Consider the following 25,413-nt stretch of genomic DNA (forward strand, 5'->3'; position numbering starts at 1 on the left):
GTGGGTTTATGTGGCATAGAGATACGAGAGGTATTTTGGTGTTGTACTATAGCTTCATTTTCAAGGAAAACGTTTAAAAGCGTGTCAGGATGGCCGAGTGGTCTAAGGCGTCAGATTTAAGCTCTGATCCTCGTATGAGGGCGTGGGTTCGAACCCCACTTCTGACAACGATTTGTTTCATTTTAATAACTTGTATCTCATACTCAGGAAAGGCTTTTCTAATATGGCAACAAGTGAGTGGCTTTATGTGGCATAGAGATACGGGAGGTATTTTGGTGTTGTACTATAGCTTCATTTTCAAGGAAATCGTTTAAAAGCGTGTCAGGATGGCCGAGTGGTCTAAGGCGTCAGATTTAAGCTCTGATCCTCGTATGAGGGCGTGGGTTCGAACCCCACTTCTGACAACGATTTGTTTCATTTTAATAACTTGTATCTCATACTCAGGAAAGGCTTTTCTAGTATGGCAACAAGTGAGTGGCTTTATGTGGCATAGAGATACTGGTGGTATTTTGGTGTTGTACTATAGCTTCATTTTCAAGGAAATCGTTTAAAAGCGTGTCAGGATGGCCGAGTGGTCTTAGGCGTCAGATTTAAGCTCTGATCCTCGTATGAGGGCGTGGGTTCGAACCCCACTTCTGACAACGATTTGTTTCATTTTAATAACTTGTATCTCATACTCAGGAAAGGCTTTTCTAGTATGGCAACAAGTGAGTAGCTTTATGTGGCATAGAGATACGGGAGGTATTTTGGTGTTGTACTATAGCTTCATTTTCAAGGAAATCATTTGAAAGCGTGTCAGGATGGCCGAGTGGTCTAAGGCGTCAGATTTAAGCTCTGATCCTCGTATGAGGGCGTGGGTTCGAACCCCACTTCTGACAACGATTTGTTTCATTTTAATAACTTGTATCTCATACTCAGGAAAGGCTTTTCTAGTATGGCAACAAGTGAGTGGCTTTATGTGGCATGATGATACGGGAGGTATTTCGGTGTTGTACTATAGCTTCATTTTCAAGGAAATCATTTAAAAGCGTGTCAGGATGGCCGAGTGGTCTAAGGCGTCAGGTTTAAGCTCTGATCCTCGTATGAGGGCGTGGGTTCGAACCCCACTTCTGACAACGATTTGTTTCATTTTAATAACTTGTATCTCATACTCAGGAAAGGCTTTTCTAGTATGGCAACAAGTGAGTGGCTTTATGTGGCATAGAGATACTGGTGGTATTTTGGTGTTGTACTATAGCTTCATTTTCAAGGAAATCGTTTAAAAGCGTGTCAGGATGGCCGAGTGGTCTTAGGCGTCAGATTTAAGCTCTGATCCTCGTATGAGGGCGTGGGTTCGAACCTCACTTCTGACAACGATTTGTTTCATTTTAATAACTTGTATCTCATACTCAGGAAAGGCTTTTCTAGTATGGCAACAAGTGAGTGGGTTTATGTGGCATAGAGATACGAGAGGTATTTTGGTGTTGTACTATAGCTTCATTTTCAAGGAAAACGTTTAAAAGCGTGTCAGGATGGCCGAGTGGTCTAAGGCGTCAGATTTAAGCTCTGATCCTCGTATGAGGGCGTGGGTTCGAACCCCACTTCTGACAACGATTTGTTTCATTTTAATAACTTGTATCTCATACTCAGGAAAGGCTTTTCTAATATGGCAACAAGTGAGTGGCTTTATGTGGCATAGAGATACGGGAGGTATTTTGGTGTTGTACTATAGCTTCATTTTCAAGGAAATCATTTAAAAGCGTGTCAGGATGGCCGAGTGGTCTAAGGCGTCAGATTTAAGCTCTGATCCTCGTATGAGGGCGTGGGTTCGAACCCCACTTCTGACAACGATTTGTTTCATTTTAATAACTTGTATCTCATACTCAGGAAAGGCTTTTCTAGTATGGCAACAAGTGAGTGGCTTTATGTGGCATAGAGATACTGGTGGTATTTTGGTGTTGTACTATAGCTTCATTTTCAAGGAAATCGTTTAAAAGCGTGTCAGGATGGCCGAGTGGTCTTAGGCGTCAGATTTAAGCTCTGATCCTCGTATGAGGGCGTGGGTTCGAACCCCACTTCTGACAACGATTTGTTTCATTTTAATAACTTGTATCTCATACTCAGGAAAGGCTTTTCTAGTATGGCAACAAGTGAGTAGCTTTATGTGGCATAGAGATACGGGAGGTATTTTGGTGTTGTACTATAGCTTCATTTTCAAGGAAATCATTTGAAAGCGTGTCAGGATGGCCGAGTGGTCTAAGGCGTCAGATTTAAGCTCTGATCCTCGTATGAGGGCGTGGGTTCGAACCCCACTTCTGACAACGATTTGTTTCATTTTAATAACTTGTATCTCATACTCAGGAAAGGCTTTTCTAGTATGGCAACAAGTGAGTGGCTTTATGTGGCATGATGATACGGGAGGTATTTCGGTGTTGTACTATAGCTTCATTTTCAAGGAAATCATTTAAAAGCGTGTCAGGATGGCCGAGTGGTCTAAGGCGTCAGGTTTAAGCTCTGATCCTCGTATGAGGGCGTGGGTTCGAACCCCACTTCTGACAACGATTTGTTTCATTTTAATAACTTGTATCTCATACTCAGGAAAGGCTTTTCTAGTATGGCAACAAGTGAGTGGCTTTATGTGGCATAGAGATACTGGTGGTATTTTGGTGTTGTACTATAGCTTCATTTTCAAGGAAATCGTTTAAAAGCGTGTCAGGATGGCCGAGTGGTCTTAGGCGTCAGATTTAAGCTCTGATCCTCGTATGAGGGCGTGGGTTCGAACCCCACTTCTGACAACGATTTGTTTCATTTTAATAACTTGTATCTCATACTCAGGAAAGGCTTTTCTAGTATGGCAACAAGTGAGTAGCTTTATGTGGCATAGAGATACGGGAGGTATTTTGGTGTTGTACTATAGCTTCATTTTCAAGGAAATCATTTGAAAGCGTGTCAGGATGGCCGAGTGGTCTAAGGCGTCAGATTTAAGCTCTGATCCTCGTATGAGGGCGTGGGTTCGAACCCCACTTCTGACAACGATTTGTTTCATTTTAATAACTTGTATCTCATACTCAGGAAAGGCTTTTCTAGTATGGCAACAAGTGAGTGGCTTTATGTGGCATGATGATACGGGAGGTATTTCGGTGTTGTACTATAGCTTCATTTTCAAGGAAATCATTTAAAAGCGTGTCAGGATGGCCGAGTGGTCTAAGGCGTCAGGTTTAAGCTCTGATCCTCGTATGAGGGCGTGGGTTCGAACCCCACTTCTGACAACGATTTGTTTCATTTTAATAACTTGTATCTCATACTCAGGAAAGGCTTTTCTAGTATGGCAACAAGTGAGTGGCTTTATGTGGCATAGAGATACTGGTGGTATTTTGGTGTTGTACTATAGCTTCATTTTCAAGGAAATCGTTTAAAAGCGTGTCAGGATGGCCGAGTGGTCTTAGGCGTCAGATTTAAGCTCTGATCCTCGTATGAGGGCGTGGGTTCGAACCCCACTTCTGACAACGATTTGTTTCATTTTAATAACTTGTATCTCATACTCAGGAAAGGCTTTTCTAGTATGGCAACAAGTGAGTAGCTTTATGTGGCATAGAGATACGGGAGGTATTTTGGTGTTGTACTATAGCTTCATTTTCAAGGAAATCATTTGAAAGCGTGTCAGGATGGCCGAGTGGTCTAAGGCGTCAGATTTAAGCTCTGATCCTCGTATGAGGGCGTGGGTTCGAACCCCACTTCTGACAACGATTTGTTTCATTTTAATAACTTGTATCTCATACTCAGGAAAGGCTTTTCTAGTATGGCAACAAGTGAGTGGCTTTATGTGGCATGATGATACGGGAGGTATTTCGGTGTTGTACTATAGCTTCATTTTCAAGGAAATCATTTAAAAGCGTGTCAGGATGGCCGAGTGGTCTAAGGCGTCAGGTTTAAGCTCTGATCCTCGTATGAGGGCGTGGGTTCGAACCCCACTTCTGACAACGATTTGTTTCATTTTAATAACTTGTATCTCATACTCAGGAAAGGCTTTTCTAGTATGGCAACAAGTGAGTGGCTTTATGTGGCATAGAGATACTGGAGGTATTTTTGTGTTGTACTATAGCTTCATTTTCAAGGAAATCGTTTAAAAGCGTGTCAGGATGGCCGAGTGGTCTTAGGCGTCAGATTTAAGCTCTGATCCTCGTATGAGGGCGTGGGTTCGAACCCCACTTCTGACAACGATTTGTTTCATTTTAATAACTTGTATCTCATACTCAGGAAAGGCTTTTCTAGTATGGCAACAAGTGAGTAGCTTTATGTGGCATAGAGATACGGGAGGTATTTTGGTGTTGTACTATAGCTTCATTTTCAAGGAAATCATTTAAAAGCGTGTCAGGATGGCCGAGTGGTCTAAGGCGTCAGATTTAAGCTCTGATCCTCGTATGAGGGCGTGGGTTCGAACCCCACTTCTGACAACGATTTGTTTCATTTTAATAACTTGTATCTCATACTCAGGAAAGGCTTTTTACCTCTCCGAGTGACGTATGTCACGTGAGAGGTATTACACCGGCCGTGTCTGTCTGTGTGTGTGTGTGTGTGTCTGTCTGTCAGACCCCACGTGACCGCGTTCGCAGTTTACAAATCGGAGCAAACAAATACCCGATTTCCGGAACGCGTTCGCGGTTCACGGAAATTTGGTCATTCATCTACCAACACCAGTCTTTACTAACTGGCTTCTAAGGACCACAATCTGCTAGTCTTTGTCCATCCCACATGGACACTAGTCTGTACGTGCTTGCTTCCAAGCACCACCAACTTCTGTTCTTCGTCAATTCCACATTGCCACCAGCTTCTATGCACCACCATCTTCTGTTCTTCGTCAATTCCACATTGACACCAGCTTCAATGCACCACCATCTTCAGGTCTTTTGTCCATTCCACATGGACGCCAGTCAGTACATTCTGGCTTCTTTTCCTCCGTCATCGTTTGGTTTCAAGATATACGCGGCGATCGGCTAGGGTTACGAGAAACGTCTAGCCTCCCAATGGCAGGGCTTCCACCAAAGGTTCACGCGAATGCGTTTTTATCTATTATTATAATGGAAACGAAACGTATATATACCCCAAAATTTGAAAAAAGCGGGCAAGAGGGGTACCCTTCACTTTAAACGTCAATATTAGCAAAGTTTCGAAAGATAATAGGAACAACTTTATTTTAAACGATTTAACTATTTTTAAAGTTATTTACTGGCGATTAAAATAATTAAAAAATAATTATATTTATTTAAATATTAAAGATAAACCCAAGTACCGAAGTCGTTAAATCATTGCCTCCTATATCTATCAAGGCCCGTGCATTGCGTTATATTTCGTACATTGTCTCTTATATCTTTTTAGGCCCGTGCATTGCGTTATATTTCCTACATTGCCTCCTGTATCTATCTAGGCCCGTGCATTGCGATTTATTTTTGAGAACAACAACCAAAATGGGAAGCTCCTCTCAGAACCATAATAATTTGTTTTCTCTGTTATATGAAATGAAAATATGGATAATATTTTCGGCAATTCGATTTGAATGGCTCTTTCTGATGTATCTTTCTCTCAGCACTGTTCATAATGGACAGGAACGTAGAGATTCGAGACACTTGGAATTACGATAGTGTTTCAAATCCTCTGTAATGAGGGCTTAACGACTTGGAGTGACTGGAAAGATAGATACACATCCTATTTTTTAGTTGTACCATGCGTACCACAATGTTGCCAGGCGTTTATTGAAGGATGCTTGGGTACTTGGTACAGACTGTTACGTCTATCAAGTTTCCTAGCATCCAAGAATAAATAGGATTCATAGAAGCCAGTGTTATGGGCATGTCATGGGTCAAGTCGTTAAATATATCGACGCAGTTAAATAGCTGATGGCATTATTTTATCCACTTTCTCATTGCGTTTCGAGTGGAAGTTCAACTTTGGCACGGACGACAGATGGCGCTCTTAACCTTCTACCCCCAAAAATCGCTGTTGTCTGCTCGTTTTCCCCTTCCGCGTTTTTTCGTTATAAACTTATGATTTAACTAACTGTTAAGATAAAATTTCATATTTCCTTAGACAGATAAGCTTCTACTCCTTTCATCTTACTCCCAGTTAGATTTAACCTTGTTAAAACATAATCAGATGAATTTGAGTTATAATGTTTAGGAGTGATAGAGACATTTTTACCGATGTCTAGAGATGTTAAGCTTAAGCGAAATTGTTTTACGTTTGAATAAAAATACCGCTTCCAGTAGTGGGTTTATAGTACTCCTTGTTTGTGTAAGATTAGTGTAGCTGTAGAGCGTTGTTGCTGTTTAGTTTATACGCCCCCTAGGCCTATTTGTGAAAGACCTTTTTTACGCACTTTTATCATTCTTTATTTGAAAAAAGTGTTGGCAATGTATATTTTTTAAATATGACGGAATTGCTGTTGGTATGATAGCGCCCTATTCGCGAAAAAAACCTATTTTTAAACAGTTGATTCATTCTTTGATAGAATTTCGTAGGAAGAAGTTAAGTGTTAAATTTGCTCGATTAATTTTGTTCGGCAAATAATATAATTAAGCCTTACGTATTACTGAAGGAGATTGATTTTGCCAACCTGTGTGAGTATTTAAGGAGATTGATTTTGCCAACCTTTGTGAGTATTTAACTGATTAATAAGTAAATGGAGGAAGATAATAATTTAAGTAAAGAGGAAATCAGAAAACGAAAGGCAAGGGAAAGAATGAGGGCAAAAAGGTCAGATCCTGAATTTAGGAAACGAGAAAATGAAAGGAGAAGGCTGTTTCTGGAACAGGTTCTAGCACGCAAAATGTTGGTCCTACCACGAGGCCAGTTGGCCATGATCGTACGAAAGATAATGCATTAAATAAATGTTCTATTGAAAGTACTGTAGGCGTAGGCATATCTATTAATAAGGAACCCAATAATGTACAAAATGTTAATGCTAATATTAGTGAAATCATCGAAAGCGATGAACAAGTACGAGCCTAGCTTATGTGTGATTGGGTTGTGGCTTCCATGTTTTGGGGACATTTGCTTTTTGTGTGGCGATGTATGATTCAGCTTTGATATGGACAAATGTTACAAAATCATACTGGTAGACTAAGAATACGGTTGAGGTATAGCGAGAGAGTAGAGTTTCCACAGCAATTGAGAGATATTGAAAAGGCTTGAACAATTGATTATTTTAAAATTGAATTCCTGCACTTGCAAAGAATTAAAAAAAGCGATAGATGCATATATTTAGGTTGTTTAAGGGGTAGTGATAGTCATCTCCACTCGGAGAGGTAATATTTTGGCTTTCTCAACTTGTCTAGTATGGCAACAAGTGAGTGGCTTTATGTGGCATAGAGATACTGGAGGTATTTTGGTGTTGTACTATAGCTTCATTTTCAAGGAAATCGTTTAAAAGCGTGTCAGGATGGCCGAGTGGTCTTAGGCGTCAGATTTAAGCTCTGATCCTCGTATGAGGGCGTGGGTTCGAACCCCACTTCTGACAACGATTTGTTTCATTTTAATAACTTGTATCTCATACTCAGGAAAGGCTTTTCTAGTATGGCAACAAGTGAGTAGCTTTATGTGGCATAGAGATACGGGAGGTATTTTGGTGTTGTACTATAGCTTCATTTTCAAGGAAATCATTTAAAAGCGTGTCAGGATGGCCGAGTGGTCTAAGGCGTCAGATTTAAGCTCTGATCCTCGTATGAGGGCGTGGGTTCGAACCCCACTTCTGACAACGATTTGTTTCATTTTAATAACTTGTATCTCATACTCAGGAAAGGCTTTTCTAGTATGGCAACAAGTGAGTGGCTTTATGTGGCATGATGATACGGGAGGTATTTCGGTGTTGTACTATAGCTTCATTTTCAAGGAAATCGTTTAAAAGCGTGTCAGGATGGCCGAGTGGTCTAGGGCGTCAGGTTTAAGCTCTGATCCTCGTATGAGGGCGTGGGTTCGAACCCCACTTCTGACAACGATTTGTTTCATTTTAATAACTTGTATCTCATACTCAGGAAAGGCTTTTCTAATATGGCAACAAGTGAGTGGCTTTATGTGGCATAGAGATACGGGAGGTATTTTGGTGTTGTACTATAGCTTCATTTTCAAGGAAATCATTTAAAAGCGTGTCAGGATGGCCGAGTGGTCTAAGGCGTCAGATTTAAGCTCTGATCCTCGTATGAGGGCGTGGGTTCGAACCCCACTTCTGACAACGATTTGTTTCATTTTAATAACTTGTATCTCATACTCAGGAAAGGCTTTTCTAGTATGGCAACAAGTGAGTGGCTTTATGTGGCATGATGATACGGGAGGTATTTCGGTGTTGTACTATAGCTTCGTTTTCAAGGAAATCGTTTAAAAGCGTGTCAGGATGGCCGAGTGGTCTAGGGCGTCAGGTTTAAGCTCTGATCCTCGTATGAGGGCGTGGGTTCGAACCCCACTTCTGACAACGATTTGTTTCATTTTAATAACTTGTATCTCATACTCAGGAAAGGCTTTTCTAGTATGGCAACAAGTGAGTGGCTTTATGTGGCATAGAGATACTGGAGGTATTTTGGTGTTGTACTATAGCTTCATTTTCAAGGAAATCGTTTAAAAGCGTTTCAGGATGGCCGAGAGGTCTTAGGCGTCAGATTTAAGCTCTGATCCTCGTATGAGGGCGTGGGTTCGAACCTCACTTCTGACAACGATTTGTTTCATTTTAATAACTTGTATCTCATACTCAGGAAAGGCTTTTCTAGTATGGCAACAAGTGAGTGGGTTTATGTGGCATAGAGATACGGGAGGTATTTTGGTGTTGTACTATAGCTTCATTTTCAAGGAAATCATTTAAAAGCGTGTCAGGATGGCCGAGTGAACTAAGGCGTCAGATTTAAGCTCTGATCCTCGTATGAGGGCGTGGGTTCGAACCCCACTTCTGACAACGATTTGTTTCATTTTAATAACTTGTATCTCATACTCAGGAAAGGCTTTTCTAGTATGGCAACAAGTGAGTGGCTTTATGTGGCATAGAGATACTGGAGGTATTTTGGTGTTGTACTATAGCTTCATTTTCAAGGAAATCGTTTAAAAGCGTGTCAGGATGGCCGAGTGGTCTTAGGCGTCAGATTTAAGCTCTGATCCTCGTATGAGGGCGTGGGTTCGAACCCCACTTCTGACAACGATTTGTTTCATTTTAATAACTTGTATCTCATACTCAGGAAAGGCTTTTCTAGTATGGCAACAAGTGAGTGGCTTTATGTGGCATGATGATACGGGAGGTATTTCGGTGTTGTACTATAGCTTCATTTTCAAGGAAATCGTTTAAAAGCGTGTCAGGATGGCCGAGTGGTCTAGGGCGTCAGGTTTAAGCTCTGATCCTCGTATGAGGGCGTGGGTTCGAACCCCACTTCTGACAACGATTTGTTTCATTTTAATAACTTGTATCTCATACTCAGGAAAGGCTTTTCTAATATGGCAACAAGTGAGTGGCTTTATGTGGCATAGAGATACGGGAGGTATTTTGGTGTTGTACTATAGCTTCATTTTCAAGGAAATCATTTAAAAGCGTGTCAGGATGGCCGAGTGGTCTAAGGCGTCAGATTTAAGCTCTGATCCTCGTATGAGGGCGTGGGTTCGAACCCCACTTCTGACAACGATTTGTTTCATTTTAATAACTTGTATCTCATACTCAGGAAAGGCTTTTCTAGTATGGCAACAAGTGAGTGGCTTTATGTGGCATGATGATACGGGAGGTATTTCGGTGTTGTACTATAGCTTCATTTTCAAGGAAATCGTTTAAAAGCGTGTCAGGATGGCCGAGTGGTCTAGGGCGTCAGGTTTAAGCTCTGATCCTCGTATGAGGGCGTGGGTTCGAACCCCACTTCTGACAACGATTTGTTTCATTTTAATAACTTGTATCTCATACTCAGGAAAGGCTTTTCTAATATGGCAACAAGTGAGTGGCTTTATGTGGCATAGAGATACGGGAGGTATTTTGGTGTTGTACTATAGCTTCATTTTCAAGGAAATCATTTAAAAGCGTGTCAGGATGGCCGAGTGGTCTAAGGCGTCAGATTTAAGCTCTGATCCTCGTATGAGGGCGTGGGTTCGAACCCCACTTCTGACAACGATTTGTTTCATTTTAATAACTTGTATCTCATACTCAGGAAAGGCTTTTCTAGTATGGCAACAAGTGAGTGGCTTTATGTGGCATGATGATACGGGAGGTATTTCGGTGTTGTACTATAGCTTCGTTTTCAAGGAAATCGTTTAAAAGCGTGTCAGGATGGCCGAGTGGTCTAGGGCGTCAGGTTTAAGCTCTGATCCTCGTATGAGGGCGTGGGTTCGAACCCCACTTCTGACAACGATTTGTTTCATTTTAATAACTTGTATCTCATACTCAGGAAAGGCTTTTCTAGTATGGCAACAAGTGAGTGGCTTTATGTGGCATAGAGATACTGGAGGTATTTTGGTGTTGTACTATAGCTTCATTTTCAAGGAAATCGTTTAAAAGCGTTTCAGGATGGCCGAGAGGTCTTAGGCGTCAGATTTAAGCTCTGATCCTCGTATGAGGGCGTGGGTTCGAACCTCACTTCTGACAACGATTTGTTTCATTTTAATAACTTGTATCTCATACTCAGGAAAGGCTTTTCTAGTATGGCAACAAGTGAGTGGGTTTATGTGGCATAGAGATACGGGAGGTATTTTGGTGTTGTACTATAGCTTCATTTTCAAGGAAATCATTTAAAAGCGTGTCAGGATGGCCGAGTGAACTAAGGCGTCAGATTTAAGCTCTGATCCTCGTATGAGGGCGTGGGTTCGAACCCCATTTCTGACAACGATTTGTTTCATTTTAATAACTTGTATCTCATACTCAGGAAAGGCTTTTCTAGTATGGCAACAAGTGAGTGGCTTTATGTGGCATAGAGATACTGGAGGTATTTTGGTGTTGTACTATAGCTTCATTTTCAAGGAAATCGTTTAAAAGCGTGTCAGGATGGCCGAGTGGTCTTAGGCGTCAGATTTAAGCTCTGATCCTCGTATGAGGGCGTGGGTTCGAACCCCACTTCTGACAACGATTTGTTTCATTTTAATAACTTGTATCTCATACTCAGGAAAGGCTTTTCTAGTATGGCAACAAGTGAGTGGCTTTATGTGGCATGATGATACGGGAGGTATTTCGGTGTTGTACTATAGCTTCATTTTCAAGGAAATCGTTTAAAAGCGTGTCAGGATGGCCGAGTGGTCTAGGGCGTCAGGTTTAAGCTCTGATCCTCGTATGAGGGCGTGGGTTCGAACCCCACTTCTGACAACGATTTGTTTCATTTTAATAACTTGTATCTCATACTCAGGAAAGGCTTTTCTAATATGGCAACAAGTGAGTGGCTTTATGTGGCATAGAGATACGGGAGGTATTTTGGTGTTGTACTATAGCTTCATTTTCAAGGAAATCATTTAAAAGCGTGTCAGGATGGCCGAGTGGTCTAAGGCGTCAGATTTAAGCTCTGATCCTCGTATGAGGGCGTGGGTTCGAACCCCACTTCTGACAACGATTTGTTTCATTTTAATAACTTGTATCTCATACTCAGGAAAGGCTTTTCTAGTATGGCAACAAGTGAGTGGCTTTATGTGGTATGATGATACGGGAGGTATTTCGGTGTTGTACTATAGCTTCGTTTTCAAGGAAATCGTTTAAAAGCGTGTCAGGATGGCCGAGTGGTCTAGGGCGTCAGGTTTAAGCTCTGATCCTCGTATGAGGGCGTGGGTTCGAACCCCACTTCTGACAACGATTTGTTTCATTTTAATAACTTGTATCTCATACTCAGGAAAGGCTTTTCTAGTATGGCAACAAGTGAGTGGCTTTATGTGGCATAGAGATACTGGAGGTATTTTGGTGTTGTACTATAGCTTCATTTTCAAGGAAATCGTTTAAAAGCGTTTCAGGATGGCCGAGAGGTCTTAGGCGTCAGATTTAAGCTCTGATCCTCGTATGAGGGCGTGGGTTCGAACCTCACTTCTGACAACGATTTGTTTCATTTTAATAACTTGTATCTCATACTCAGGAAAGGCTTTTCTAGTATGGCAACAAGTGAGTGGGTTTATGTGGCATAGAGATACGGGAGGTATTTTGGTGTTGTACTATAGCTTCATTTTCAAGGAAATCATTTAAAAGCGTGTCAGGATGGCCGAGTGAACTAAGGCGTCAGATTTAAGCTCTGATCCTCGTATGAGGGCGTGGGTTCGAACCCCACTTCTGACAACGATTTGTTTCATTTTAATAACTTGTATCTCATACTCAGGAAAGGCTTTTCTAGTATGGCAACAAGTGAGTGGCTTTATGTGGCATAGAGATACTGGAGGTATTTTGGTGTTGTACTATAGCTTCATTTTCAAGGAAATCGTTTAAAAGCGTGTCAGGATGGCCGAGTGGTCTTAGGCGTCAGATTTAAGCTCTGATCCTCGTATGAGGGCGTGGGTTCGAACCCCACTTCTGACAACGATTTGTTTCATTTTAATAACTTGAATCTCATACTCAGGAAAAGCTTTTTTAGTATGGCAACAAGTGAGTGGCTTTATGTGGCATAGAGATACGGGAGGTATTTTGGTGTTGTACTATAGCTTCATTTTCATGGAAATCGTTTAAAAGCGTGTCAGGATGGCCGAGTGGTCTAAGGCGTCAGATTTAAGCTCTGATCCTCGTATGAGGGCGTGGGTTCGAACCCCACTTCTGACAACGATTTGTTTCATATTAATAACTTGTATCTCATACTCAGGAAAGGCTTTTCTAGTATGGCAACAAGTGAGTGGCTTTATGTGGCATAGAGATACGGGAGGTATTTTGGTGTTGTACTATAGCTTCATTTTCAAGGAAAACGTTTAGAAGCGTGTCAGGATGGCCGAGTGGTCTAAGGCGTCAGATTTAAGCTCTGATCCTCGTATGAGGGCGTGGGTTCGAACCCCACTTCTGACAACGATTTGTTTCGTTTTAATAACTTGTATCTCATACTCAGGAAAGGCTTTTCTAGTATGGCAACAAGTGAGTGGCTTTATGTGGCATAGAGATACGGGAGGTATTTTGGTGTTGTACTATAGCTTCATTTTCAAGGAAATCGTTTAAAAGCGTGTCAGGATGGCCGAGTGGTCTAAGGCGTCAGATTTAAGCTCTGATCCTCGTATGAGGGCGTGGGTTCGAACCCCACTTCTGACAACGATTGGTTTCATTTTAATAACTTGTATCTCATACTCAGGAAAGGCTTTTCTAGTATGGCAACAAGTGAGTGGCTTTATGTGGCATAGAGATACTAGAGGTATTTTCGTGTTGTACTATAGCTTCATTTTCAAGGAAATCGTTTAAAAGCGTGTCAGGATGGCCGAGTGGTCTTAGGCGTCAGATTTAAGCTCTGATCCTCGTATGAGGGCGTGGGTTCGAACCCCACTTCTGACAACGATTTGTTTCATTTTAATAACTTGAATCTCATACTCAGGAAAAGCTTTTTTAGTATGGCAACAAGTGAGTGGCTTTATGTGGCATAGAGATACGGGAGGTATTTTGGTGTTGTACTATAGCTTCATTTTCATGGAAATCGTTTAAAAGCGTGTCAGGATGGCCGAGTGGTCTAAGGCGTCAGATTTAAGCTCTGATCCTCGTATGAGGGCGTGGGTTCGAACCCCACTTCTGACAACGATTTGTTTCATATTAATAACTTGTATCTCATACTCAGGAAAGGCTTTTCTAGTATGGCAACAAGTGAGTGGCTTTATGTGGCATAGAGATACGGGAGGTATTTTGGTGTTGTACTATAGCTTCATTTTCAAGGAAAACGTTTAGAAGCGTGTCAGGATGGCCGAGTGGTCTAAGGCGTCAGATTTAAGCTCTGATCCTCGTATGAGGGCGTGGGTTCGAACCCCACTTCTGACAACGATTTGTTTCGTTTTAATAACTTGTATCTCATACTCAGGAAAGGCTTTTCTAGTATGGCAACAAGTGAGTGGCTTTATGTGGCATAGAGATACGGGAGGTATTTTGGTGTTGTACTATAGCTTCATTTTCAAGGAAATCGTTTAAAAGCGTGTCAGGATGGCCGAGTGGTCTAAGGCGTCAGATTTAAGCTCTGATCCTCGTATGAGGGCGTGGGTTCGAACCCCACTTCTGACAACGATTGGTTTCATTTTAATAACTTGTATCTCATACTCAGGAAAGGCTTTTCTAGTATGGCAACAAGTGAGTGGCTTTATGTGGCATAGAGATACGGGAGGTATTTTGGTGTTGTACTATAGCTTCATTTTCAAGGAAAACGTTTAGAAGCGTGTCAGGATGGCCGAGTGGTCTAAGGCGTCAGATTTAAGCTCTGATCCTCGTATGAGGGCGTGGGTTCGAACCCCACTTCTGACAACGATTTGTTTCGTTTTAATAACTTGTATCTCATACTCAGGAAAGGCTTTTCTAGTATGGCAACAAGTGAGTGGCTTTATGTGGCATAGAGATACGGGAGGTATTTTGGTGTTGTACTATAGCTTCATTTTCAAGGAAATCGTTTAAAAGCGTGTCAGGATGGCCGAGTGGTCTAAGGCGTCAGATTTAAGCTCTGATCCTCGTATGAGGGCGTGGGTTCGAACCCCACTTCTGACAACGATTGGTTTCATTTTAATAACTTGTATCTCATACTCAGGAAAGGCTTTTCTAGTATGGCAACAAGTGAGTGGCTTTATGTGGCATAGAGATACTAGAGGTATTTTCGTGTTGTACTATAGCTTCATTTTCAAGGAAATCGTTTAAAAGCGTGTCAGGATGGCCGAGTGGTCTTAGGCGTCAGATTTAAGCTCTGATCCTCGTATGAGGGCGTGGGTTCGAACCCCACTTCTGACAACGATTTGTTTCATTTTAATAACTTGAATCTCATACTCAGGAAAAGCTTTTTTAGTATGGCAACAAGTGAGTGGCTTTATGTGGCATAGAGATACGGGAGGTATTTTGGTGTTGTACTATAGCTTCATTTTCATGGAAATCGTTTAAAAGCGTGTCAGGATGGCCGAGTGGTCTAAGGCGTCAGATTTAAGCTCTGATCCTCGTATGAGGGCGTGGGTTCGAACCCCACTTCTGACAACGATTTGTTTCATATTAATAACTTGTATCTCATACTCAGGAAAGGCTTTTCTAGTATGGCAACAAGTGAGTGGCTTTATGTGGCATAGAGATACGGGAGGTATTTTGGTGTTGTACTATAGCTTCATTTTCAAGGAAAACGTTTAGAAGCGTGTCAGGATGGCCGAGTGGTCTAAGGCGTCAGATTTAAGCTCTGATCCTCGTATGAGGGCGTGGGTTCGAACCCCACTTCTGACAACGATTTGTTTCGTTTTAATAACTTGTATCTCATACTCAGGAAAGGCTTTTCTAGTATGGCAACAAGTGAGTGGCTTTATGTGGCATAGAGATACGGGAGGTATTTTGGTGTTGTACTATAGCTTCATTTTCAAGGAAATCGTTTAAAAGCGTGTCAGGATGGCCGAGTGGTCTAAGGCGTCAGATTTAAGCTCTGATCCTCGTATGAGGGCGTGGGTTCGAACCCCACTTCTGACAACGATTGGTTTCATTTTAATAACTTGTATCTCATACTCAGGAAAGGCTTTTCTAGTATGGCAACAAGTGAGTGGCTTTATGTGGCATAGAGATACTAGAGGTATTTTCGTGTTGTACTATAGCTTCATTTTCAAGGAAAACGTTTAAAATCGTGTCAGGGTGGCCGAGTGGTCTAAGGCGTAAGATTTAAGCTCTGATCATCGTATGAAAGCGTGGGTTCGAACCCCACTTCTGACAACGATTTGTTTCATATTAATAACTTGTATCTCATACTCAGGAAAGGCTTTTCTAGTATGGCAACAAGTGAGTGGCTTTATGTGGCATAGAGATACGGGAGGTATTTTGGTGTTGTACTATAGCTTCATTTTCAAGGAAATCGTTTAAAAGCGTGTCAGGATGGCCGAGTGGTCTAAGGCGTCAGATTTAAGCTCTGATCCTCGTATGAGGGCGTGGGTTCGAACCCCACTTCTGACAACGATTGGTTTCATTTTAATAACTTGTATCTCATACTCAGGAAAGGCTTTTCTAGTATGGCAACAAGTGAGTGGCTTTATGTGGCATAGAGATACTAGAGGTATTTTCGTGTTGTACTATAGCTTCATTTTCAAGGAAATCGTTTAAAAGCGTGTCAGGATGGCCGAGTGGTCTTAGGCGTCAGATTTAAGCTCTGATCCTCGTATGAGGGCGTGGGTTCGAACCCCACTTCTGACAACGATTTGTTTCATTTTAATAACTTGAATCTCATACTCAGGAAAAGCTTTTTTAGTATGGCAACAAGTGAGTGGCTTTATGTGGCATAGAGATACGGGAGGTATTTTGGTGTTGTACTATAGCTTCATTTTCATGGAAATCGTTTAAAAGCGTGTCAGGATGGCCGAGTGGTCTAAGGCGTCAGATTTAAGCTCTGATCCTCGTATGAGGGCGTGGGTTCGAACCCCACTTCTGACAACGATTTGTTTCATATTAATAACTTGTATCTCATACTCAGGAAAGGCTTTTCTAGTATGGCAACAAGTGAGTGGCTTTATGTGGCATAGAGATACGGGAGGTATTTTGGTGTTGTACTATAGCTTCATTTTCAAGGAAAACGTTTAGAAGCGTGTCAGGATGGCCGAGTGGTCTAAGGCGTCAGATTTAAGCTCTGATCCTCGTATGAGGGCGTGGGTTCGAACCCCACTTCTGACAACGATTTGTTTCGTTTTAATAACTTGTATCTCATACTCAGGAAAGGCTTTTCTAGTATGGCAACAAGTGAGTGGCTTTATGTGGCATAGAGATACGGGAGGTATTTTGGTGTTGTACTATAGCTTCATTTTCAAGGAAATCGTTTAAAAGCGTGTCAGGATGGCCGAGTGGTCTAAGGCGTCAGATTTAAGCTCTGATCCTCGTATGAGGGCGTGGGTTCGAACCCCACTTCTGACAACGATTGGTTTCATTTTAATAACTTGTATCTCATACTCAGGAAAGGCTTTTCTAGTATGGCAACAAGTGAGTGGCTTTATGTGGCATAGAGATACTAGAGGTATTTTCGTGTTGTACTATAGCTTCATTTTCAAGGAAAACGTTTAAAATCGTGTCAGGGTGGCCGAGTGGTCTAAGGCGTAAGATTTAAGCTCTGATCATCGTATGAAAGCGTAGGTTCGAACCCCACTCCTGACAACGATTTGTTTCATTTTAATAACTTGTATCCCATACTCAGGAAAGGCTTTTCTAGTATGGCAACAAGTGAGTGGCTTTATGTGGCATAGAGATACGGGAGGTATTTTGGTGTTATACTATAGCTTCATTTTCAAGGAAAACGTTTAAAAGCGTGTCAGGATGGCCGAGTGGTCTAAGGCGTCAGATTTAAGCTCTGATCCTCGTATGAGGGCGTGGGTTCGAACCCCACTTCTGACAACGATTTGTTTCATTTTAATAACTTGTATCTCATACTCAGGAAAGGCTTTTCTAGTATGGCAACAAGTGAGTGGCTTTATGTGGCATAGAGATACTAGAGGTATTTTCGTGTTGTACTATAGCTTCATTTTCAAGGAAAACGTTTAAAAGCGTGTCAGGATGGCCGAGTGGTCTAAGGCGTCAGATTTAAGCTCTGATCCTCGTATGAGGGCGTGGGTTCGAACCCCACTTCTGACAACGATTTGTTTCATTTTAATAACTTGTATCTCATACTCAGGAAAGGCTTTTTTAGTATGGCAACAAGTGAGTGACTTTATGTGGCATAGAGATACGGGAGGTATTTTGGTGTTGTACTATAGCTTTATTTTCAAGGAAAACGTTTAAAAGCGTGTCAGGATGGCCGAGTGGTCTAAGGCGTCAGATTTAAGCTCTGATCCTCGTATGAGGGTGTGGGTTTGAACCCCACTTCTGACAACGATTTGTTTCATTTTAATAACTTGTATCTCAAACTCAGGAAAGGCTTTTCTAGTATGGCAACAAGTGAGTGGCTTTATGTGGCATAGAGATACGGGAGGTATTTTGGTGTTGTACTATAGCTTCATTTTCATGGAAATCGTTTAAAAGCGTGTCATGATGGCCGAGTGGTCTAAGGCGTCAGATTTAAGCTCTGATCCTCGTATGAGGGCGTGGGTTCGAACCCCACTTCTGACAACGATTTGTTTCATTTTAATAACTTGTATCTCATACTCAGGAAAGGCTTTTCTAGTATGGCAACAAGTGAGTGGCTTTATGTGGCATAGAGATACGGGAGGTATTTTGGTGTTGTACTATAGCTTCATTTTCAAGGAAAACGTTTAAAAGCGTGTCAGGATGGCCGAGTGGTCTAAGGCGTCAGATTTAAGCTCTGATCCTCGTATGAGGGCGTGGGTTCGAACCCCACTTCTGACAACAATTTGTTTCATTTTAATAACTTGTATCTCATACTCAGGAAAGGCTTTTCTAGTATGGCAACAAGTGAGTGGCTATATGTGGCATAGAGATACGGGAGGTATTTTGGTGTTGTACTATAGCTTCATTTTCAAGGAAATCATTTAAAAGCGTGTCAGGATGGCCGAGTGGTCTAAGGCGTAAGATTTAAGCTCTGATCCTCGTATGAAAGCGTGGGTTCGAACCCCACTTCTGACAACGATTTGTTTCATTTTAATAACTTGTATCTCATACTCAGGAAAGGCTTTTCTAGTATGGCAACAAGTGAGTGGCTTTATGTGGCTTTATGTGGCATAGAGATACGGGAGGTATTTTGGTGTTGTACTATAGCTTCATTTTCAAGGAAAACGTTTACAAGCGTGTCAGGATGGCCGAGTGGTCTAAGGCGTCAGATTTAAGCTCTGATCCTCGTATGAGGGCGTGGGTTCGAACCCCACTTCTGACAACGATTTGTTTCATTTTAATAATTTGTATCTCATACTCATGAAAGGCTTTTCTAGTATGGCAACAAGTGAGTGGCTTTATGTGGCATAGAGATACGGGAGGTATTTTGGTGTTGTACTATAGCTTTATTTTCAAGGAAAACGTTTAAAAGCGTGTCAGGATGGCCGAGTGGTCTAAGGCGTCAGACTTAAGCTCTGATCCTCGTATGAGGGTGTGGGTTTGAACCCCACTTCTGACAACGATTTGTTTCATTTTAATAACTTGTATCTCAAACTCAGGAAAGGCTTTTCTAGTATGGCAACAAGTGAGTGGCTTTATGTGGCATAGAGATACGGGAGGTATTTTGTTGTTGTACTATAGCTTCATTTTCATGGAAATCGTTTAAAAGCGTGTCATGATGGCCGAGTGGTCTAAGGCGTCAGATTTAAGCTCTGATCTTCGTATGAGGGCGTGGGTTCGAACCCCACTTCTGACAACGATTTGTTTCATTTTAATAACTTGTATCTCATACTCAGGAAAGGCTTTTCTAGTATGGCAACAAGTGAGTGGCTTTATGTGGCATAGAGATACGGGAGGTATTTTGGTGTTGTACTATAGCTTCATTTTCAAGGAAAACGTTTAAAAGCGTGTCAGGATGGCCGAGTGGTCTAAGGCGTCAGATTTAAGCTCTGATCCTCGTATGAGGGCGTGGGTTCGAACCCCACTTCTGACAACGATTGGTTTCATTTTAATAACTTGTATCTCATACTCAGGAAAGGCTTTTCTAGTATGGCAACAAGTGAGTGGCTTTATGTGGCATAGAGATACTAGAGGTATTTTCGTGTTGTACTATAGCTTCATTTTCAAGGAAAACGTTTAAAATCGTGTCAGGGTGGCCGAGTGGTCTAAGGCGTAAGATTTAAGCTCTGATCATCGTATGAAAGCGTAGGTTCGAACCCCACTCCTGACAACGATTTGTTTCATTTTAATAACTTGTATCCCATACTCAGGAAAGGCTTTTCTAGTATGGCAACAAGTGAGTGGCTTTATGTGGCATAGAGATACGGGAGGTATTTTGGTGTTATACTATAGCTTCATTTTCAAGGAAAACGTTTAAAAGCGTGTCAGGATGGCCGAGTGGTCTAAGGCGTCAGATTTAAGCTCTGATCCTCGTATGAGGGCGTGGGTTCGAACCCCACTTCTGACAACGATTTGTTTCATTTTAATAACTTGTATCTCATACTCAGGAAAGGCTTTTCTAGTATGGCAACAAGTGAGTGGCTTTATGTGGCATAGAGATACTAGAGGTATTTTCGTGTTGTACTATAGCTTCATTTTCAAGGAAAACGTTTAAAAGCGTGTCAGGATGGCCGAGTGGTCTAAGGCGTCAGATTTAAGCTCTGATCCTCGTATGAGGGCGTGGGTTCGAACCCCACTTCTGACAACGATTTGTTTCATTTTAATAACTTGTATCTCATACTCAGGAAAGGCTTTTTTAGTATGGCAACAAGTGAGTGACTTTATGTGGCATAGAGATACGGGAGGTATTTTGGTGTTGTACTATAGCTTTATTTTCAAGGAAAACGTTTAAAAGCGTGTCAGGATGGCCGAGTGGTCTAAGGCGTCAGATTTAAGCTCTGATCCTCGTATGAGGGTGTGGGTTTGAACCCCACTTCTGACAACGATTTGTTTCATTTTAATAACTTGTATCTCAAACTCAGGAAAGGCTTTTCTAGTATGGCAACAAGTGAGTGGCTTTATGTGGCATAGAGATACGGGAGGTATTTTGGTGTTGTACTATAGCTTCATTTTCATGGAAATCGTTTAAAAGCGTGTCATGATGGCCGAGTGGTCTAAGGCGTCAGATTTAAGCTCTGATCCTCGTATGAGGGCGTGGGTTCGAACCCCACTTCTGACAACGATTTGTTTCATTTTAATAACTTGTATCTCATACTCAGGAAAGGCTTTTCTAGTATGGCAACAAGTGAGTGGCTTTATGTGGCATAGAGATACGGGAGGTATTTTGGTGTTGTACTATAGCTTCATTTTCAAGGAAAACGTTTAAAAGCGTGTCAGGATGGCCGAGTGGTCTAAGGCGTCAGATTTAAGCTCTGATCCTCGTATGAGGGCGTGGGTTCGAACCCCACTTCTGACAACAATTTGTTTCATTTTAATAACTTGTATCTCATACTCAGGAAAGGCTTTTCTAGTATGGCAACAAGTGAGTGGCTATATGTGGCATAGAGATACGGGAGGTATTTTGGTGTTGTACTATAGCTTCATTTTCAAGGAAATCATTTAAAAGCGTGTCAGGATGGCCGAGTGGTCTAAGGCGTAAGATTTAAGCTCTGATCCTCGTATGAAAGCGTGGGTTCGAACCCCACTTCTGACAACGATTTGTTTCATTTTAATAACTTGTATCTCATACTCAGGAAAGGCTTTTCTAGTATGGCAACAAGTGAGTGGCTTTATGTGGCTTTATGTGGCATAGAGATACGGGAGGTATTTTGGTGTTGTACTATAGCTTCATTTTCAAGGAAAACGTTTACAAGCGTGTCAGGATGGCCGAGTGGTCTAAGGCGTCAGATTTAAGCTCTGATCCTCGTATGAGGGCGTGGGTTCGAACCCCACTTCTGACAACGATTTGTTTCATTTTAATAATTTGTATCTCATACTCATGAAAGGCTTTTCTAGTATGGCAACAAGTGAGTGGCTTTATGTGGCATAGAGATACGGGAGGTATTTTGGTGTTGTACTATAGCTTTATTTTCAAGGAAAACGTTTAAAAGCGTGTCAGGATGGCCGAGTGGTCTAAGGCGTCAGACTTAAGCTCTGATCCTCGTATGAGGGTGTGGGTTTGAACCCCACTTCTGACAACGATTTGTTTCATTTTAATAACTTGTATCTCAAACTCAGGAAAGGCTTTTCTAGTATGGCAACAAGTGAGTGGCTTTATGTGGCATAGAGATACGGGAGGTATTTTGTTGTTGTACTATAGCTTCATTTTCATGGAAATCGTTTAAAAGCGTGTCATGATGGCCGAGTGGTCTAAGGCGTCAGATTTAAGCTCTGATCTTCGTATGAGGGCGTGGGTTCGAACCCCACTTCTGACAACGATTTGTTTCATTTTAATAACTTGTATCTCATACTCAGGAAAGGCTTTTCTAGTATGGCAACAAGTGAGTGGCTTTATGTGGCATAGAGATACGGGAGGTATTTTGGTGTTGTACTATAGCTTCATTTTCAAGGAAAACGTTTAAAAGCGTGTCAGGATGGCCGAGTGGTCTAAGGCGTCAGATTTAAGCTCTGATCCTCGTATGAGGGCGTGGGTTCGAACCCCACTTCTGACAACGATTTGTTTCGTTTTAATAACTTGTATCTCATACTCAGGAAAGGCTTTTCTAGTATGGCAACAAGTGAGTGGCTTTATGTCGCATAGAGATACGGGAGGTATTTTGGTGTTGTACTATAGCTTCATTTTCAAGGAAATCGTTCAAAAGCGTGTCAGGATGGCCGAGTGGTCTAAGGCGTCAGATTTAAGCTCTGATCCTCGTATGAGGGCGTGGGTTCGAACCCCACTTCTGACAACAATTTGTTTCATTTTAATAACTTGTATCTCATACTCAGGAAAGGCTTTTCTAGTATGGCAACAAGTGAGTGGCTATATGTGGCATAGAGATACGGGAGGTATTTTGGTGTTGTACTATAGCTTCATTTTCAAGGAAATCATTTAAAAGCGTGTCAGGATGGCCGAGTGGTCTAAGGCGTAAGATTTAAGCTCTGATCCTCGTATGAAAGCGTGGGTTCGAACCCCACTTCTGACAACGATTTGTTTCATTTTAATAACTTGTATCTCATACTCAGGAAAGGCTTTTCTAGTATGGCAACAAGTGAGTGGCTTTATGTGGCTTTATGTGGCATAGAGATACGGGAGGTATTTTGGTGTTGTACTATAGCTTCATTTTCAAGGAAAACGTTTACAAGCGTGTCAGGATGGCCGAGTGGTCTAAGGCGTCAGATTTAAGCTCTGATCCTCGTATGAGGGCGTGGGTTCGAACCCCACTTCTGACAACGATTTGTTTCATTTTAATAATTTGTATCTCATACTCATGAAAGGCTTTTCTAGTATGGCAACAAGTGAGTGGCTTTATGTGGCATAGAGATACGGGAGGTATTTTGGTGTTGTACTATAGCTTCATTTTCATGGAAATCGTTTAAAAGCGTGTCATGATGGCCGAGTGGTCTAAGGCGTCAGATTTAAGCTCTGATCTTCGTATGAGGGCGTGGGTTCGAACCCCACTTCTGACAACGATTTGTTTCATTTTAATAACTTGTATCTCATACTCAGGAAAGGCTTTTCTAGTATGGCAACAAGTGAGTGGCTTTATGTGGCATAGAGATACGGGAGGTATTTTGGTGTTGTACTATAGCTTCATTTTCAAGGAAAACGTTTAAAAGCGTGTCAGGATGGCCGAGTGGTCTAAGGCGTCAGATTTAAGCTCTGATCCTCGTATGAGGGCGTGGGTTCGAACCCCACTTCTGACAACGATTTGTTTCGTTTTAATAACTTGTATCTCATACTCAGGAAAGGCTTTTCTAGTATGGCAACAAGTGAGTGGCTTTATGTCGCATAGAGATACGGGAGGTATTTTGGTGTTGTACTATAGCTTCATTTTCAAGGAAATCGTTCAAAAGCGTGTCAGGATGGCCGAGTGGTCTAAGGCGTCAGATTTAAGCTCTGATCCTCGTATGAGGGCGTGGGTTCGAACCCCACTTCTGACAACAATTTGTTTCATTTTAATAACTTGTATCTCATACTCAGGAAAGGCTTTTCTAGTATGGCAACAAGTGAGTGGCTTTATGTGGCATAGAGATACGGGAGGTATTTTGGTGTTGTACTATAGCTTCATTTTCAAGGAAATCATTTAAAAGCGTGTCAGGATGGCCGAGTGGTCTAAGGCGTAAGATTTAAGCTCTGATCCTCGTATGAAAGCGTGGGTTCGAACCCCACTTCTGACAACGATTGGTTTCATTTTAATAACTTGTATCTCATACTCAGGAAAGGCTTTTCTAGTATGGCAACAAGTGAGTGGCTTTATGTGGCATAGAGATACGGGAGGTATTTTGGTGTTGTACTATAGCTTCATTTTCAAGGAAAACGTTTACAAGCGTGTCAGGATGGCCGAGTGGTCTAAGGCGTCAGATTTAAGCTCTGATCCTCGTATGAGGGCGTGGGTTCGAACCCCACTTCTGACAACGATTTGTCTCATTTTAATAATTTGTATCTCATACTCAGGAAAGGCTTTTCTAATATGGCAACAAGTGAGTGGCTTTATGTGGCATAGAGATACGGGAGGTATTTTGGTGTTGTACTATAGCTTTATTTTCAAGGAAAACGTTTAAAAGCGTGTCAGGATGGCCGAGTGGTCTAAGGCTTCAGACTTAAGCTCTAATCCTCGTATGAGGGTGTGGGTTTGAACCCCACTTCTGACAACGATTTGTTTCATTTTAATAACTTGTATCTCATACTCAGGAAAGGCTTTTCTAGTATGGCAACAAGTGAGTGGCTTTATGTGGCATAGAGATACGGGAGGTATTTTGGTGTTGTACTATAGCTTCATTTTCAAGGAAATCGTTCAAAAGCGTGTCAGGATGGCCGAGTGGTCTAAGGCGTCAGATTTAAGCTCTGATCCTCGTATGAGGGCGTGGGTTCGAACCCCACTTCTGACAACAATTTGTTTCATTTTAATAACTTGTATCTCATACTCAGGAAAGGCTTTTCTAGTATGGCAACAAGTGAGTGGCTATATGTGGCATAGAGATACGGGAGGTATTTTGGTGTTGTACTATAGCTTCATTTTCAAGGAAATCATTTAAAAGCGTGTCAGGATGGCCGAGTGGTCTAAGGCGTAAGATTTAAGCTCTGATCCTCGTATGAAAGCGTGGGTTCGAACCCCACTTCTGACAACGATTTGTTTCATTTTAATAACTTGTATCTCATACTCAGGAAAGGCTTTTCTAGTATGGCAACAAGTGAGTGGCTTTATGTGGCTTTATGTGGCATAGAGATACGGGAGGTATTTTGGTGTTGTACTATAGCTTCATTTTCAAGGAAAACGTTTACAAGCGTGTCAGGATGGCCGAGTGGTCTAAGGCGTCAGATTTAAGCTCTGATCCTCGTATGAGGGCGTGGGTTCGAACCCCACTTCTGACAACGATTTGTTTCATTTTAATAATTTGTATCTCATACTCATGAAAGGCTTTTCTAGTATGGCAACAAGTGAGTGGCTTTATGTGGCATAGAGATACGGGAGGTATTTTGGTGTTGTACTATAGCTTTATTTTCAAGGAAAACGTTTAAAAGCGTGTCAGGATGGCCGAGTGGTCTAAGGCGTCAGACTTAAGCTCTGATCCTCGTATGAGGGTGTGGGTTTGAACCCCACTTCTGACAACGATTTGTTTCATTTTAATAACTTGTATCTCAAACTCAGGAAAGGCTTTTCTAGTATGGCAACAAGTGAGTGGCTTTATGTGGCATAGAGATACGGGAGGTATTT

The 25,413-nt window shown here is 41.7% G+C and overlaps 69 non-coding genes across 69 annotated transcripts; all 69 read left to right on the forward strand.

Moving 5' to 3' along the window:
• The first annotated feature begins 83 nt into the window (after positions 1-83).
• TRNAL-UAA (transfer RNA leucine (anticodon UAA)) lies at positions 84-167 on the forward strand. The gene has a single exon. It is a non-coding gene; the product is annotated as a tRNA-Leu (tRNA).
• Positions 168-320: 153 nt separating this feature from the next.
• TRNAL-UAA (transfer RNA leucine (anticodon UAA)) lies at positions 321-404 on the forward strand. The gene has a single exon. It is a non-coding gene; the product is annotated as a tRNA-Leu (tRNA).
• A 153-nt stretch (positions 405-557) lies between these two features.
• On the forward strand, positions 558-641 carry TRNAL-UAA (transfer RNA leucine (anticodon UAA)). The gene has a single exon. It is a non-coding gene; the product is annotated as a tRNA-Leu (tRNA).
• Positions 642-794: 153 nt separating this feature from the next.
• On the forward strand, positions 795-878 carry TRNAL-UAA (transfer RNA leucine (anticodon UAA)). Its single transcript has one exon. It is a non-coding gene; the product is annotated as a tRNA-Leu (tRNA).
• A 153-nt stretch (positions 879-1,031) lies between these two features.
• On the forward strand, positions 1,032-1,115 carry TRNAL-UAA (transfer RNA leucine (anticodon UAA)). The gene has a single exon. It is a non-coding gene; the product is annotated as a tRNA-Leu (tRNA).
• Positions 1,116-1,505: 390 nt separating this feature from the next.
• On the forward strand, positions 1,506-1,589 carry TRNAL-UAA (transfer RNA leucine (anticodon UAA)). The gene has a single exon. It is a non-coding gene; the product is annotated as a tRNA-Leu (tRNA).
• A 153-nt stretch (positions 1,590-1,742) lies between these two features.
• On the forward strand, positions 1,743-1,826 carry TRNAL-UAA (transfer RNA leucine (anticodon UAA)). The gene has a single exon. It is a non-coding gene; the product is annotated as a tRNA-Leu (tRNA).
• A 153-nt stretch (positions 1,827-1,979) lies between these two features.
• Positions 1,980-2,063, forward strand: TRNAL-UAA (transfer RNA leucine (anticodon UAA)). Its single transcript has one exon. It is a non-coding gene; the product is annotated as a tRNA-Leu (tRNA).
• A 153-nt stretch (positions 2,064-2,216) lies between these two features.
• On the forward strand, positions 2,217-2,300 carry TRNAL-UAA (transfer RNA leucine (anticodon UAA)). Its single transcript has one exon. It is a non-coding gene; the product is annotated as a tRNA-Leu (tRNA).
• Positions 2,301-2,453: 153 nt separating this feature from the next.
• TRNAL-UAA (transfer RNA leucine (anticodon UAA)) lies at positions 2,454-2,537 on the forward strand. Its single transcript has one exon. It is a non-coding gene; the product is annotated as a tRNA-Leu (tRNA).
• Positions 2,538-2,690: 153 nt separating this feature from the next.
• On the forward strand, positions 2,691-2,774 carry TRNAL-UAA (transfer RNA leucine (anticodon UAA)). The gene has a single exon. It is a non-coding gene; the product is annotated as a tRNA-Leu (tRNA).
• A 153-nt stretch (positions 2,775-2,927) lies between these two features.
• On the forward strand, positions 2,928-3,011 carry TRNAL-UAA (transfer RNA leucine (anticodon UAA)). The gene has a single exon. It is a non-coding gene; the product is annotated as a tRNA-Leu (tRNA).
• Positions 3,012-3,164: 153 nt separating this feature from the next.
• Positions 3,165-3,248, forward strand: TRNAL-UAA (transfer RNA leucine (anticodon UAA)). Its single transcript has one exon. It is a non-coding gene; the product is annotated as a tRNA-Leu (tRNA).
• Positions 3,249-3,401: 153 nt separating this feature from the next.
• Positions 3,402-3,485, forward strand: TRNAL-UAA (transfer RNA leucine (anticodon UAA)). The gene has a single exon. It is a non-coding gene; the product is annotated as a tRNA-Leu (tRNA).
• A 153-nt stretch (positions 3,486-3,638) lies between these two features.
• TRNAL-UAA (transfer RNA leucine (anticodon UAA)) lies at positions 3,639-3,722 on the forward strand. Its single transcript has one exon. It is a non-coding gene; the product is annotated as a tRNA-Leu (tRNA).
• Positions 3,723-3,875: 153 nt separating this feature from the next.
• TRNAL-UAA (transfer RNA leucine (anticodon UAA)) lies at positions 3,876-3,959 on the forward strand. The gene has a single exon. It is a non-coding gene; the product is annotated as a tRNA-Leu (tRNA).
• A 153-nt stretch (positions 3,960-4,112) lies between these two features.
• Positions 4,113-4,196, forward strand: TRNAL-UAA (transfer RNA leucine (anticodon UAA)). Its single transcript has one exon. It is a non-coding gene; the product is annotated as a tRNA-Leu (tRNA).
• A 153-nt stretch (positions 4,197-4,349) lies between these two features.
• Positions 4,350-4,433, forward strand: TRNAL-UAA (transfer RNA leucine (anticodon UAA)). The gene has a single exon. It is a non-coding gene; the product is annotated as a tRNA-Leu (tRNA).
• Positions 4,434-7,408: 2,975 nt separating this feature from the next.
• On the forward strand, positions 7,409-7,492 carry TRNAL-UAA (transfer RNA leucine (anticodon UAA)). Its single transcript has one exon. It is a non-coding gene; the product is annotated as a tRNA-Leu (tRNA).
• Positions 7,493-7,645: 153 nt separating this feature from the next.
• Positions 7,646-7,729, forward strand: TRNAL-UAA (transfer RNA leucine (anticodon UAA)). Its single transcript has one exon. It is a non-coding gene; the product is annotated as a tRNA-Leu (tRNA).
• Positions 7,730-8,119: 390 nt separating this feature from the next.
• On the forward strand, positions 8,120-8,203 carry TRNAL-UAA (transfer RNA leucine (anticodon UAA)). Its single transcript has one exon. It is a non-coding gene; the product is annotated as a tRNA-Leu (tRNA).
• Positions 8,204-9,067: 864 nt separating this feature from the next.
• TRNAL-UAA (transfer RNA leucine (anticodon UAA)) lies at positions 9,068-9,151 on the forward strand. The gene has a single exon. It is a non-coding gene; the product is annotated as a tRNA-Leu (tRNA).
• Positions 9,152-9,541: 390 nt separating this feature from the next.
• On the forward strand, positions 9,542-9,625 carry TRNAL-UAA (transfer RNA leucine (anticodon UAA)). Its single transcript has one exon. It is a non-coding gene; the product is annotated as a tRNA-Leu (tRNA).
• Positions 9,626-10,015: 390 nt separating this feature from the next.
• Positions 10,016-10,099, forward strand: TRNAL-UAA (transfer RNA leucine (anticodon UAA)). The gene has a single exon. It is a non-coding gene; the product is annotated as a tRNA-Leu (tRNA).
• An 864-nt stretch (positions 10,100-10,963) lies between these two features.
• TRNAL-UAA (transfer RNA leucine (anticodon UAA)) lies at positions 10,964-11,047 on the forward strand. The gene has a single exon. It is a non-coding gene; the product is annotated as a tRNA-Leu (tRNA).
• A 390-nt stretch (positions 11,048-11,437) lies between these two features.
• TRNAL-UAA (transfer RNA leucine (anticodon UAA)) lies at positions 11,438-11,521 on the forward strand. Its single transcript has one exon. It is a non-coding gene; the product is annotated as a tRNA-Leu (tRNA).
• An 864-nt stretch (positions 11,522-12,385) lies between these two features.
• Positions 12,386-12,469, forward strand: TRNAL-UAA (transfer RNA leucine (anticodon UAA)). Its single transcript has one exon. It is a non-coding gene; the product is annotated as a tRNA-Leu (tRNA).
• Positions 12,470-12,622: 153 nt separating this feature from the next.
• Positions 12,623-12,706, forward strand: TRNAL-UAA (transfer RNA leucine (anticodon UAA)). The gene has a single exon. It is a non-coding gene; the product is annotated as a tRNA-Leu (tRNA).
• A 153-nt stretch (positions 12,707-12,859) lies between these two features.
• On the forward strand, positions 12,860-12,943 carry TRNAL-UAA (transfer RNA leucine (anticodon UAA)). The gene has a single exon. It is a non-coding gene; the product is annotated as a tRNA-Leu (tRNA).
• Positions 12,944-13,096: 153 nt separating this feature from the next.
• TRNAL-UAA (transfer RNA leucine (anticodon UAA)) lies at positions 13,097-13,180 on the forward strand. Its single transcript has one exon. It is a non-coding gene; the product is annotated as a tRNA-Leu (tRNA).
• Positions 13,181-13,333: 153 nt separating this feature from the next.
• TRNAL-UAA (transfer RNA leucine (anticodon UAA)) lies at positions 13,334-13,417 on the forward strand. Its single transcript has one exon. It is a non-coding gene; the product is annotated as a tRNA-Leu (tRNA).
• A 153-nt stretch (positions 13,418-13,570) lies between these two features.
• Positions 13,571-13,654, forward strand: TRNAL-UAA (transfer RNA leucine (anticodon UAA)). The gene has a single exon. It is a non-coding gene; the product is annotated as a tRNA-Leu (tRNA).
• A 153-nt stretch (positions 13,655-13,807) lies between these two features.
• On the forward strand, positions 13,808-13,891 carry TRNAL-UAA (transfer RNA leucine (anticodon UAA)). The gene has a single exon. It is a non-coding gene; the product is annotated as a tRNA-Leu (tRNA).
• Positions 13,892-14,044: 153 nt separating this feature from the next.
• On the forward strand, positions 14,045-14,128 carry TRNAL-UAA (transfer RNA leucine (anticodon UAA)). Its single transcript has one exon. It is a non-coding gene; the product is annotated as a tRNA-Leu (tRNA).
• A 153-nt stretch (positions 14,129-14,281) lies between these two features.
• TRNAL-UAA (transfer RNA leucine (anticodon UAA)) lies at positions 14,282-14,365 on the forward strand. Its single transcript has one exon. It is a non-coding gene; the product is annotated as a tRNA-Leu (tRNA).
• A 153-nt stretch (positions 14,366-14,518) lies between these two features.
• Positions 14,519-14,602, forward strand: TRNAL-UAA (transfer RNA leucine (anticodon UAA)). The gene has a single exon. It is a non-coding gene; the product is annotated as a tRNA-Leu (tRNA).
• Positions 14,603-14,755: 153 nt separating this feature from the next.
• TRNAL-UAA (transfer RNA leucine (anticodon UAA)) lies at positions 14,756-14,839 on the forward strand. The gene has a single exon. It is a non-coding gene; the product is annotated as a tRNA-Leu (tRNA).
• A 153-nt stretch (positions 14,840-14,992) lies between these two features.
• On the forward strand, positions 14,993-15,076 carry TRNAL-UAA (transfer RNA leucine (anticodon UAA)). Its single transcript has one exon. It is a non-coding gene; the product is annotated as a tRNA-Leu (tRNA).
• Positions 15,077-15,229: 153 nt separating this feature from the next.
• On the forward strand, positions 15,230-15,313 carry TRNAL-UAA (transfer RNA leucine (anticodon UAA)). The gene has a single exon. It is a non-coding gene; the product is annotated as a tRNA-Leu (tRNA).
• A 153-nt stretch (positions 15,314-15,466) lies between these two features.
• Positions 15,467-15,550, forward strand: TRNAL-UAA (transfer RNA leucine (anticodon UAA)). The gene has a single exon. It is a non-coding gene; the product is annotated as a tRNA-Leu (tRNA).
• A 390-nt stretch (positions 15,551-15,940) lies between these two features.
• TRNAL-UAA (transfer RNA leucine (anticodon UAA)) lies at positions 15,941-16,024 on the forward strand. The gene has a single exon. It is a non-coding gene; the product is annotated as a tRNA-Leu (tRNA).
• Positions 16,025-16,177: 153 nt separating this feature from the next.
• On the forward strand, positions 16,178-16,261 carry TRNAL-UAA (transfer RNA leucine (anticodon UAA)). Its single transcript has one exon. It is a non-coding gene; the product is annotated as a tRNA-Leu (tRNA).
• Positions 16,262-16,414: 153 nt separating this feature from the next.
• TRNAL-UAA (transfer RNA leucine (anticodon UAA)) lies at positions 16,415-16,498 on the forward strand. The gene has a single exon. It is a non-coding gene; the product is annotated as a tRNA-Leu (tRNA).
• A 153-nt stretch (positions 16,499-16,651) lies between these two features.
• On the forward strand, positions 16,652-16,735 carry TRNAL-UAA (transfer RNA leucine (anticodon UAA)). The gene has a single exon. It is a non-coding gene; the product is annotated as a tRNA-Leu (tRNA).
• A 153-nt stretch (positions 16,736-16,888) lies between these two features.
• TRNAL-UAA (transfer RNA leucine (anticodon UAA)) lies at positions 16,889-16,972 on the forward strand. Its single transcript has one exon. It is a non-coding gene; the product is annotated as a tRNA-Leu (tRNA).
• Positions 16,973-17,362: 390 nt separating this feature from the next.
• TRNAL-UAA (transfer RNA leucine (anticodon UAA)) lies at positions 17,363-17,446 on the forward strand. The gene has a single exon. It is a non-coding gene; the product is annotated as a tRNA-Leu (tRNA).
• A 153-nt stretch (positions 17,447-17,599) lies between these two features.
• Positions 17,600-17,683, forward strand: TRNAL-UAA (transfer RNA leucine (anticodon UAA)). Its single transcript has one exon. It is a non-coding gene; the product is annotated as a tRNA-Leu (tRNA).
• Positions 17,684-17,836: 153 nt separating this feature from the next.
• On the forward strand, positions 17,837-17,920 carry TRNAL-UAA (transfer RNA leucine (anticodon UAA)). Its single transcript has one exon. It is a non-coding gene; the product is annotated as a tRNA-Leu (tRNA).
• Positions 17,921-18,073: 153 nt separating this feature from the next.
• Positions 18,074-18,157, forward strand: TRNAL-UAA (transfer RNA leucine (anticodon UAA)). Its single transcript has one exon. It is a non-coding gene; the product is annotated as a tRNA-Leu (tRNA).
• Positions 18,158-18,310: 153 nt separating this feature from the next.
• TRNAL-UAA (transfer RNA leucine (anticodon UAA)) lies at positions 18,311-18,394 on the forward strand. The gene has a single exon. It is a non-coding gene; the product is annotated as a tRNA-Leu (tRNA).
• Positions 18,395-18,794: 400 nt separating this feature from the next.
• On the forward strand, positions 18,795-18,878 carry TRNAL-UAA (transfer RNA leucine (anticodon UAA)). The gene has a single exon. It is a non-coding gene; the product is annotated as a tRNA-Leu (tRNA).
• A 153-nt stretch (positions 18,879-19,031) lies between these two features.
• Positions 19,032-19,115, forward strand: TRNAL-UAA (transfer RNA leucine (anticodon UAA)). The gene has a single exon. It is a non-coding gene; the product is annotated as a tRNA-Leu (tRNA).
• Positions 19,116-19,505: 390 nt separating this feature from the next.
• Positions 19,506-19,589, forward strand: TRNAL-UAA (transfer RNA leucine (anticodon UAA)). Its single transcript has one exon. It is a non-coding gene; the product is annotated as a tRNA-Leu (tRNA).
• Positions 19,590-19,979: 390 nt separating this feature from the next.
• Positions 19,980-20,063, forward strand: TRNAL-UAA (transfer RNA leucine (anticodon UAA)). The gene has a single exon. It is a non-coding gene; the product is annotated as a tRNA-Leu (tRNA).
• Positions 20,064-20,216: 153 nt separating this feature from the next.
• Positions 20,217-20,300, forward strand: TRNAL-UAA (transfer RNA leucine (anticodon UAA)). Its single transcript has one exon. It is a non-coding gene; the product is annotated as a tRNA-Leu (tRNA).
• A 153-nt stretch (positions 20,301-20,453) lies between these two features.
• Positions 20,454-20,537, forward strand: TRNAL-UAA (transfer RNA leucine (anticodon UAA)). The gene has a single exon. It is a non-coding gene; the product is annotated as a tRNA-Leu (tRNA).
• A 153-nt stretch (positions 20,538-20,690) lies between these two features.
• On the forward strand, positions 20,691-20,774 carry TRNAL-UAA (transfer RNA leucine (anticodon UAA)). Its single transcript has one exon. It is a non-coding gene; the product is annotated as a tRNA-Leu (tRNA).
• Positions 20,775-20,927: 153 nt separating this feature from the next.
• On the forward strand, positions 20,928-21,011 carry TRNAL-UAA (transfer RNA leucine (anticodon UAA)). Its single transcript has one exon. It is a non-coding gene; the product is annotated as a tRNA-Leu (tRNA).
• Positions 21,012-21,411: 400 nt separating this feature from the next.
• On the forward strand, positions 21,412-21,495 carry TRNAL-UAA (transfer RNA leucine (anticodon UAA)). Its single transcript has one exon. It is a non-coding gene; the product is annotated as a tRNA-Leu (tRNA).
• A 153-nt stretch (positions 21,496-21,648) lies between these two features.
• On the forward strand, positions 21,649-21,732 carry TRNAL-UAA (transfer RNA leucine (anticodon UAA)). Its single transcript has one exon. It is a non-coding gene; the product is annotated as a tRNA-Leu (tRNA).
• Positions 21,733-22,122: 390 nt separating this feature from the next.
• On the forward strand, positions 22,123-22,206 carry TRNAL-UAA (transfer RNA leucine (anticodon UAA)). The gene has a single exon. It is a non-coding gene; the product is annotated as a tRNA-Leu (tRNA).
• Positions 22,207-22,359: 153 nt separating this feature from the next.
• TRNAL-UAA (transfer RNA leucine (anticodon UAA)) lies at positions 22,360-22,443 on the forward strand. The gene has a single exon. It is a non-coding gene; the product is annotated as a tRNA-Leu (tRNA).
• A 400-nt stretch (positions 22,444-22,843) lies between these two features.
• Positions 22,844-22,927, forward strand: TRNAL-UAA (transfer RNA leucine (anticodon UAA)). Its single transcript has one exon. It is a non-coding gene; the product is annotated as a tRNA-Leu (tRNA).
• Positions 22,928-23,317: 390 nt separating this feature from the next.
• Positions 23,318-23,401, forward strand: TRNAL-UAA (transfer RNA leucine (anticodon UAA)). Its single transcript has one exon. It is a non-coding gene; the product is annotated as a tRNA-Leu (tRNA).
• A 153-nt stretch (positions 23,402-23,554) lies between these two features.
• On the forward strand, positions 23,555-23,638 carry TRNAL-UAA (transfer RNA leucine (anticodon UAA)). The gene has a single exon. It is a non-coding gene; the product is annotated as a tRNA-Leu (tRNA).
• A 390-nt stretch (positions 23,639-24,028) lies between these two features.
• Positions 24,029-24,112, forward strand: TRNAL-UAA (transfer RNA leucine (anticodon UAA)). The gene has a single exon. It is a non-coding gene; the product is annotated as a tRNA-Leu (tRNA).
• Positions 24,113-24,502: 390 nt separating this feature from the next.
• Positions 24,503-24,586, forward strand: TRNAL-UAA (transfer RNA leucine (anticodon UAA)). The gene has a single exon. It is a non-coding gene; the product is annotated as a tRNA-Leu (tRNA).
• A 400-nt stretch (positions 24,587-24,986) lies between these two features.
• Positions 24,987-25,070, forward strand: TRNAL-UAA (transfer RNA leucine (anticodon UAA)). The gene has a single exon. It is a non-coding gene; the product is annotated as a tRNA-Leu (tRNA).
• Positions 25,071-25,223: 153 nt separating this feature from the next.
• Positions 25,224-25,307, forward strand: TRNAL-UAA (transfer RNA leucine (anticodon UAA)). The gene has a single exon. It is a non-coding gene; the product is annotated as a tRNA-Leu (tRNA).
• The last annotated feature ends 106 nt before the right edge of the window (positions 25,308-25,413 follow it).

The sequence above is a fragment of the Phalangium opilio genome, unplaced genomic scaffold, assembly GCF_054372755.1.
Source record: "Phalangium opilio isolate 3A_F unplaced genomic scaffold, DU_Popi_V2 ptg000090l_1, whole genome shotgun sequence".
In the NCBI taxonomy this organism is placed as follows: domain Eukaryota; kingdom Metazoa; phylum Arthropoda; class Arachnida; order Opiliones; family Phalangiidae; genus Phalangium; species Phalangium opilio.